Consider the following 10,200-nt stretch of genomic DNA (forward strand, 5'->3'; position numbering starts at 1 on the left):
GAGCTGGCAGAGTCCGCAAGCATCGAATCCATGCTGCTGAAGACCCAACTGCACTGGGTGGGTCACATCTCCAGAATAGAGGATCATCGCCTTCCCAAGATTGTGTTCTATGGCGAGCTCTCCACCGGCCACCGAGACAGAGGTGCACCAAAGAAGAGGTACAAGGACTGCTTAAAGAAATCTCTTGGTGCCTGCCACATTGACCACCACCAGTGGGCTGATATCGCCTTCAACCGTGCATCTTAGCACCTCACAGTTCGGCGGGCATCAACCTCCTTTGAAGAAGACCGCAGAGCCCACCTCACTGACAAAAGACAAAGGAGGAAAAACCAAATACCCGACCCCAACCAACCAATTTTCCCTTGCAACCGCTGCAACTGTGCCTGCCTGTCCCGCATCGGACTTGTCAGTCACCAACGAGCCTGCAGCAGACGCGAAGCCAAGCCGAAGAAGTGCTCTGTGTTTAATAAGGGATTGCTTTAGATGGTATGAAAGTGGAAAGAGAAAGGTTTGAAAACCATTGTTGTAATCATACTAAATTGACTCGTTATGTGCACGGTTTCATAACTCCAAAGGAAATGGGCCAATGACAATTTTTCTCAAGCAAAATACTTCAGTAACAATTAGGTCTAGAGCAGTGGTCCTCAACCTTCCCTTTCCACTCACATACCACCTTAAGCACTCCCTTACTATTCAAAGAGCACTTATGGCATAGGGATTACTTAAGGTGAAATGTGAGTTTTGGGGCGTAGATTGAAAACCAATGCTTTAGGACCCTGAAGTCTCTTTGCACTTCCGAATTTTGAATTTTTTCCCCATCCAAATAATAATCTACCTGCTTATTTCCTCTTCCAAAATGTACAACCATACATTTCTCAATATTGTATCTCATCTGCCATTTATTTGGTCATCCTCCTAATCTGTTCAAGTTCCTCTGCAACCTATAGATTTCTTCAGCACTTCCTACTCCAACACTTATCTTGGTGTCATTTCCAAACTTCACTACAAAACCATTCAATCCATAATCTAATTCATCAATAAACATTGTAAAACAAGCGACCCCAACACTGACTCCTGCGGAACATCACTAGTAACCAGTAACCAACCAGAACAGGATCTCGTTAGGTTCACGGTTTCATAACTCCGAAGGAAATGGACCAATAACACTATTTTCAATCAAAATATTTCAGAAAAAATTGTATCTATGCAGTGGTTCCCAACCTTTACTTCCACCTCTCACATACCATGACAAGTAATCCTATAGGAAATACGAGCACCCAGAAGAAACCCACACAGACATGGGGAGAACTTACAGTCAGTGGCGGATTCAAACCCGGATTGGTGGCGCTGTAATAGCATTACACTAACCACTATGCCAACTGTGTTGCTCGAAGTGGACCCTTGTTTGAGGAAATAGGCCTAAGAGGCAGATGTCTAATCAACCATGTATGTCTAGGGGACACTGAAGGCTAATTCTTTTTAATATCTTTCACAGAATAATTTTGCCACAGGGATTGAAGCTCAGTAAAGGACCTTCACAACACCCCCTCCCCTCCCCCCACAGCCCCCAGTGATTCTGTGCTCCCAGTCTCTGTGGCTAAGGTGAGCAGAACCTTCAGGATAATGAATCCTTGAAAAGCATCTGGCCTAGATGGTGTACATGGTCATGTCCTTAAAGCTCTGTGTACCAACTGGTTGGAGTTTTAGCTGACATATTCAACCACCCACCACAATACTCAGAGATCCTAGCTACTTCAAAAGCCCATCCATCATTCCAGGCCCCAAGAAGAGAAGGATGGCATGCATCAATGACTATCGGTACTGACATCTACTATAATAAAATGTTTCAGAGGTTTGTCATGGAGCAGATTAACTCCTGTGTCAGGAAGGGACCGGATCACTTCATTTCATCTATCGCCACAACAGGTCAATGACAGACACTATCTTGTTGGTACTCCACTCTGTTTGATCACTTAAACTTGAGGGACACCTATGTTAGGCTAATGTTCACCCATTGAAGTTCAGCTTTCAACACTATCATGCCAGCTAAACATATAACCAAATTAAGGGATCTGGAACTCTGCTCATCTCTCTGTCACTGAATCCTTGACTTCCTTGTCAGCAGATCCCAATCAGTGTAAATCAGCAACATTACCTTGTCCTATTTGACCCTCAAAACAGAGGCACCCCATTGGCTCTATTCCCTGGGACTGCATATCCCAGCTCAGCTACAACACAATCTACAAATTCACTGTTAACCTCATTGTTTTGGGCAGTTATTGGAAATTATAAGTCATAATACAGAATAGAGATTAAAATCTGGTTAGGTGACGCCAGAACTACAATTTTGTTCTCAATGTCACCAAGAACAAGGAGTTTACTATTGAATTTATGAAGAGGAGGCTAAGGGACCTGTCCCCATTTATGGGATGGAGGTGGAAAGTGTTAGAACTTTCAAGATCCTGGAGTCCACATTTCAGAAGCCCTCTCATGGATCTAGGACACCAAGGCAACTATGAAGAAGGCACACAAATGCCTCTACTATCTAAGGACTCAGAGGAGATTTGGCAAATTCTCAACTACTCAAACAAACTTATATAGCTGCACTGGGAAAAGAATGCTGACAGATTGCATCATTGCCTAGTTCAGGATTTTGACTGCTCAGGAACACAAAAGGCTCCAAAAAGTAACAAACATAGCCAGGTCCTTTACAGACTCTGCCTTCCCATCCACTGAAGATATTTACAGTATGCGAGGCACCACCTCAAGAAAGCAGGCAACATCATAAAGGGACCACAGTATCCTGGTCACAACCACTTCTCAATGCTACCTTCAGGTAGAAAGTACCAAAGCCTGAAAACCAGAGCCTCTAGGTTCAAGAACAGTATTTCCCCGCCCCCCCCCCCCCACCACCAAAAGCGATGTCTCTTAAACCTCCCCTTGTAAAGCTAATCAGGAACTGCTCTGAAACCATAAAAGGACTGTCTGTACAATTGCAAACTTCATTTTCTTTCTTTCACTCGGATTCTGTGAATATTTAAGATCTATGTTTTGTGTTCAGATTTCAGATTTATTGTCAGAGTACATACATGACAGTACATACAATTCTGAGATTCTTTTTTTTCTGTAGATGAGGCAGAATTATCACTAATTGGTCGTGCAACAAAAGAAACTGTACATAGCATATACATGTAAACAAATAAAGAATTGTAAACATATAACGAATGTAAACAAACCAACTGTGCAAAGCAAAGGAATTTTTTTTTTTAATCAATAAAGTGCACAAGTAAAAGTCCTTAAATAAGTCCCTGATTGAATTTATTGTTGAGGAGTCTGATGGTGGAGGGGTAGCAGCTGTTCCTGAACCTGATGGTGTGAGTCTTGTGGCACTTATGCCTCTTTCCTGATGGTAGCAGCAAGAACATGTGCTGGGTGGTGTGGATCCGTGATAATTGCGACTGCTCTCCAACTGCAACATTCCCTGTTGATGTTCTCAACAGTCAGCAGGATTTTTCCTGTGATGTTCTGGGTTGTGTCCACTACCTTTTGCACAGCTTTATGCTCAGGGACATTGGTGTTCACATTCCAGACCGTGGTGCATCCAGTCAATATACTTAACACCACAACTCTGCAGAAATTTGCCAGGGTTTCTGATGACATACCAAATCTCTGCAAACTCCCGAGGAAATAGAGGAGCTGACATGTTTCTTCACGATGCCTTCAGTGAGATTCTCTGATCTAGTGACTCCCAAAATCTTATATTTCCCCCAACTTTGATCCCTCAATGATCACTGTGGACCTCTGACTTTCCCTCTTGATGTCAACAATCATCTCCTTAGTTTTGGTGACATTGAGTGAAAGATTGTTATTGGTACACCATTCAGCCATGTTGTCAACCTCCCTCCTGTATGCTGACTCATCACCTTTCTTTATACAACCCACTGCAGGGGCATCATCGGCAAATTTGTAGATGGTGTTATTGCTATACCAAGCCATACAGGCTTAGGTGTAAAATTAGTAAAGTAGGAGGCTAAGAATGCAGCCCTCTTGTGCTCCAGTATTGATAGAGATTGTGGAGGAGATGTTCTTGTCTATCCTCACTGATTGTGGTCTGGAGGTGAGGAAATTCATGATCCAATTACACAGTGGAATGTTGAGTCCCAGTTCTTGGAGTCTGCTGATCAATTTTGACAGGATAATGGTGTTAAATGCTGATCTGTAGTCAATAAAGGGCATCCTGATGAATGTGTCTTTACTGTCCAGGTGTTCCAGAGCTTCGTGTTGAGCCAGTGAGATGGAATCCACTATGTTCAACAAATTGGAACGTATCCATGTCACTGCTCAGACAGGAGCTGATCTGCCTTTCAAAACACTTAATCACTGTTGATGTAAGTGCTACTGGCTGATAGTCATTAAGGCAGGTTACTACGCTCTTCTGATTGACACCTGTTTGAAACAGGTGGGTACCACACTCTGCTGGAGTGAGATATTGAAGATATCCGTGAATACCTTGGTAAGTTGTTCAGCACAGATGCTTGAGATTCAGGCAGGTACTCCATCGGGGCCAGATGCTTTCCTCGAATTCACTCTCCTGAAGACACCGTGCACGTCATCCTCTGATACGGACATCCTCAGGGGATATGAGAATGTGCAGGTGTGGTCCTTCACTGTTCCTATTATCAAATCAGGAATAGAAGGCATTGAGTTCCTCTGGGATCGAAGCTTTGCCATCTGTTACTGCACTGGATTTGGTTTTGTAGCAGGTCATGACATTTAGGCCGTGCCCTTGTTGTTTCCATTTTTGTCTGGAATCTCCACTTTGCCCGAGAGATATTGTTTTGCTTATCATATCTGCTTCTTTTAAATTGATCTGGATCTCTGGACTTAAATGTGTGTGATCTGATTCTCAGCACGGTCCAGATATCATTGTTCCTCCAGGGCTTCTGTTTGGGGAAAACCCTGAAAGATTTGATGAGGGTCACTCTTATCCTCAGTTGTTTTGCTGAAGTCTGTGACAGCTCTGGTGTAATCATTTAGATCCTCAGCCGGGTTCTTGAACAGTGCCCAGTCCCCTGACTCAAGGAAGTCCTGTCGCTGTTCTTCATCTTCTATGACCACCTTCTAGCTGTCCTGATCTCCAGAGCCTTTCTTTTAGGCTCTATCTGAATGAAGGCAGAAGGACCGCAGCCAGGTGACCCGACTTCATTGTCCCTTTTTAATTCAAATTAAGTATACTATTGTAGTCTTATTTAAGCAAAGTACCTATCCAGCTGCATCATATAAACATTGTACAATAAACCTGTTATCATTATCGATGTCATTGATACAATGTGTGTGCCTTTTCTGAGTCCTTTGTTTGTGCAGGAGTAGTGATAACATTTATATGTTGCTGACATCCAATTAGGTTCTCTTTGCATTTTGAAGCAAGGGATCGAAGGCTGGGACAATTTAACACCCTTATAAACTATGGCTGTTATTATCTCTAAGAGAGGGTGAAACACGAATGTCTGCAGATGCTGTGAATGTAGTTAAAAACCCACCAAAACGTGGAAGGAACTCAGCTGGCTTTATTGCATCTATAGGAGCCAAAAATATTTTGCTGATGTTTCGGGACTAAGCCCTTCTTCAAGGAATAAGCAGAAGCAGGAAATCTCAGAAAGTCTCAGAATTCAGACAATGCTGGCTGGGGAAGAAATCCAGAGCAACTCAAGATATTAACTGGATATGATAAGGGTCAAGATAAGAATTTATCATGTTTGTGTGGAAGAAGACAGAATGGAGAGACAGAGATGTGGAAAGGCGACGGGGGAGGAAGTGGGGGAGGGTTTAATGAAAGCTAGAGAAGTCAATATTAATGCCATCTGGTTGGAGAGTGCCTAGATGAAAGATCAGGTGTTCTTTCTCCAACTTAAGGGTGGTCTCAGTCTGGCAGTGCACAAGATCATGGAGAGATATGTTAGCAAAGGAATTAGCTGGAGAATTGAAATAGATGGCCACAGGGAGATCAACGTTATTGTGACGGACAGAGCCGAGGTGCTCAAAAATGAGATTTTCCAGTCTACGTCCAGTTTCTCCGATGTAGAAGAGACCACAATGGGAGCATCGGATGCAGTAGACGACCCCTGCAGATTCACAAGTGAAATGCTATCTCTAAGGGTAAGATTCCTCAACTATCTCATATTCAGTTCTGCTTAGCATCCTGTCCTTAGTATTCAGCAACTTATTTAGTCTATTGTCAACTGATAACATTTCTTTTCTTTATGAGGCATTTGATCATGAAGAGGAGAAAAGAAAACCAAAGAAGAAGGTTGAATGTCTTTTGTTTTTACTATTGCCCTTTAAGCTATGTCATGACAAAGAAAAATGGCCTTGATAAGATTTTAATCAAGGTGTGTATGTGAGTGGTTATGAGTGTTTGTGTTGGTGAGTAGTTGTGAGTATTTGTGAGTGTGCCTGAGTGTCCGAAAATTTGTTGGGAAGTGAGTTATGAGCTCACAGTTAGAGGTGAGGTTGTTATTCACTGGATAATAACTTTTTTTTTTGAGTGGTAGTCAATATTATATAAAATGGAGAGAAATTGCTCTGAAAATTAATTAAAAGCTTGAATAATGCAATATTGTTCCTCAAAGGACATTTTAAATAGTTCAGTCATAACATACAATCAATTGCATTGAGAACATTTTAATAACTGTTGAAGGTCTTGCCACACATATTTCAACAGGATATTAAAATCTGTAATGTGCAACCAGAAATGACAGATGGATCATCAATAAATATTTTTTTTGCAAAATTCACTAATAGAACAGAGTGGCTGTCTTGTGATATATAGCAGATTTCAGCCACTACAGGAGTTGTTTGTTATTGAGCTCTTGATACCAGCACCATCCAAAGATCTGATGAAACCTTCAGTAGAGCCAATAAAAATGCAACGAGTGATTCAGGGATCAAGCAGTGTTGGTCATCACAGAGTGCTTTTGGCAGATATGACAAGCAATTGCAATTATCAGCCCAATTAAGTATCAGATAAGGGTGTTCAATGAGGGCAGATGGGAAATGAAAAGCCATTTTCTTCCAGCGCTTTCTCTCCTTAAATGATGGCTGGACGGACTGCACCTTTTACCCAGGGCAATGGCACCAAATGCCAGAGGACATCCGATATTTGGACAGGAAAGTTTAGGAGTGATGCTTTTTACACAGAGAGTAGTTTGTGCCTGGAATGCATTGTCAGGGGTAGTGGTGGAACTGGCATAAGGATGCAAGAAAAAGAAATGGGGTGAGAAGAAGCGACGATTTAGTTTGTTGCGTAGGTTTTTATAGGTTGGCATAACATAATGGCTGAAGGGTTTGTACTGTGTTGTAATGTTCTATGCTCTCTGTTCAACTCTGTTTACATGTTTTTGCAGCGAGGACCTGTTTCATCAGGTTGCATTTGTACAATCAGATGATAATAAAATTGAATTTTAAGTGCAATGTTTTAATTACTGGTGTAAAGATTACTAAGCCTGGCCTGCAGAGAAAGAATCTCAGGGTTTGATGTAATGTCATGAATGTTGAACATAGACATTGCAGCACACACACATGGATGGAAGAAAAATATGTGGTAGGGAGGGTTTAGTACTTTTAAAGGAAGGAATTGATTGATCGGCACAACGTCGAGGGCCAAAGAACATTGTTCTATGTTCTATGTGCCTGTCTGAAAATCTCTTATATGCCTCAAATGTTCCAGCCTTTCCTACCACTCATGGCAATGCATTCCAGGAACCCACAACTCTCTGTGTGAAAATACTTACCCCTGATGTCTTCCCTAAACATTCCTCCCTTCACTTTGTACAGATATCCTCTGGTGTTTTCAACTCTTGCCCTGGGAAAATCTTCAGGCTGTCTATGCCTCTCGTAATCTTTAGACCTCCGCACTTGTTTCCCTGATTGTCCTGTTAATCTTTTCCTATCCATGTACCTCTCAAAATATCTGTTAATTGTTTCAACTGTCCCCATATCTATCATCTGTTCTGGTAACTTGTTCCATATACTCTCCAGAATTGGTGTTAAAAATGTGCATCACAACTCCCTTCTAAATCTTTCCCATCTCATTTTAAATCTTTGCCATATCTACTCTGTCCAGGCCTTTCAGCATTCAAAGTGTCCCCAGGAGTGTACCCCCTATCCTTCTGTACTTCAATGAGTACAGTCTAAGAGCCAACAAACATTCCTTATATACTAACCCTTTCATTCGAGGTATCATTATAGTAAATCTTCTCTGAACCATCTCCAATGCCAGGACATCTTTTTACAAATAAGGTGTCCCAAACTGTTCGCAGTTCTCCAAGTGAGGTCTCACCAGTGCCCTACAGAGTCTCAACATCACATCTCTGCTCTTATAGGCTATTCTTCCAGAAATGAATGCCAATATTGCATTCGCCTTCTTCACCACCGACTCAGCTCGGAAGTTAACTTTTAGCATATCTTGCATGAGTGCTCTTAAATCCCTCTGCACCTTCTGCTTTCCATTTCTCTCCTTCTCTTTTCCCGTTCCAATTCTACACCAATTTAACCTACAATAGGTCCTCAGCCCCTGACCTTTCTCTCCAATTCCCCCTTAATACCAGTTTGCCTTCTTTGTTTCCTTTTTCCTTCCCTACTTTCCTTAAATCCTCCAATCCCATTATCCCAGCTTTTTCTTCTGCCACTTCTGTCTATCCTCCTGTCTAATCGATCAGCATTTTGACTTATCGTAGGTCCCATAGTGTAAAACTGGCAATATCGAGCTTGATCCTTCAATTACTAAATAACCCCTTTTTGGTTTGAGGATCTCATCAGTATTCATGTTGTTATTTACTATGGTATAGAGGTCCATCGCCTTCCCAAGATCGTGTTCTATGGCGAGCTCTCCACTGGCCACCGAGACAGAGGTGCACCAAAGAAGGTACAAGGACTGCCTGAAGAAATCTCTTGGTGCCTGCCACATTGACCACCACCAGTGGGCTGATATCGCCTTCTACCGTGCATCTTGGCGCCTCACAGTTCAGCGGGCAGCAACCTCCTTTGAAGAAGACCACAGAGCTCACCTCACTGACAAAAGACAAAGGAGGAAAAACCCAACACCCAACCCCATCCCCCAATTTTCCCTTGCAACCGCTGCAACCATACCTGCCTGTCCCGCATCAGACTTGTCAGTCACCAACGAGCCTGCAGCAGACGTGGACATACCCCTCCACAAATCTTCGTCCGTGAAGCCAACCCAAAGAAGAAAAGAAAGAATCAAAGAGAGAGCCACACAATATGGGCCCAAAGTCCATGTTCATCACTTAATCACCCATTTAAACTAAATCACACTCATTCCATTTTATTCCCCCTCCATATTCTCATCAATCAACCCTCCTTCCTAGATTCTATGATTTACTTGCACATTAGGAGCTGGTTAATATTCATCTGCACATCTTTGGAATGCAATAAGGAAGGAAACCAATGAGAGGAAGCCTACATGAGAACATGCAAACTCTGCACAGTCTTCCAGAGGTGTGAAGCAGCAGCCACGACTTGAGTCACTACGCAGCTATAATCTAAAATTGTACCTGACCAAGTCTCTCTAAAACTACCACACAATTTTATCGTGCACCATTGCTTTGTTATGACTGACTGTCAAACTCAATTCTGGAGCCTATGTTACAACATCCTTATTAACTGAAACAAGACAATAATTAAATATTTTGCTTAATCTCTTTTATTTCCATTGTCGCTGATTCAATAATCAGAAATGTAGCAGAATAGTCAATTAGTTATTTTACTAAAGTCATGAAGCCATTTAATATCAATGATTTATGGCCAATTATATTTGCGATAAAATAATTTTCAGAGTTATGTCATCCATAAATGTCAAACTCTTAGGCTGTGGTTGACAATGGTGATTTCTCAGTCAATACAAACCACACCAGAGCCTTATTTTCAGCATGGATAAATTGGCACTTCCACATTTTCATGGAAATTATTCTAAATATCTTTACACATCCTTCCCACCTGAGGAAAAGCATGTTAATCACTCCAAACGAACAAAAAATGGTAATCCCATTGGTTTTGTAGGTGGTTTTTGACATATTAATTTTTGTTCCTCATGACGATGCTTTTGAACTGCACACCACATATTCCCCTGCTTATATTTCTCCAGATCATGGAGAAATATATACAAAAGTTGAACTTAGTTTG

The 10,200-nt window shown here is 41.9% G+C and overlaps 1 long non-coding RNA gene across 1 annotated transcript in view; it reads right to left on the reverse strand.

Annotated features, from left to right (window-relative positions):
• Positions 1-9,232, reverse strand: part of LOC138752281 (uncharacterized) — a 112,992-nt gene extending 103,760 nt beyond the window's left edge. The window contains exon 1 of the long non-coding RNA XR_011350478.1: positions 9,148-9,232. This is a non-coding gene — a long non-coding RNA (uncharacterized lncRNA). The remainder of the gene's footprint in view (positions 1-9,147) is intronic.
• Between the last annotated feature and the right edge of the window lie 968 nt (positions 9,233-10,200).

This window comes from Narcine bancroftii, chromosome 2 (genome assembly GCF_036971445.1).
Source record: "Narcine bancroftii isolate sNarBan1 chromosome 2, sNarBan1.hap1, whole genome shotgun sequence".
In the NCBI taxonomy this organism is placed as follows: domain Eukaryota; kingdom Metazoa; phylum Chordata; class Chondrichthyes; order Torpediniformes; family Narcinidae; genus Narcine; species Narcine bancroftii.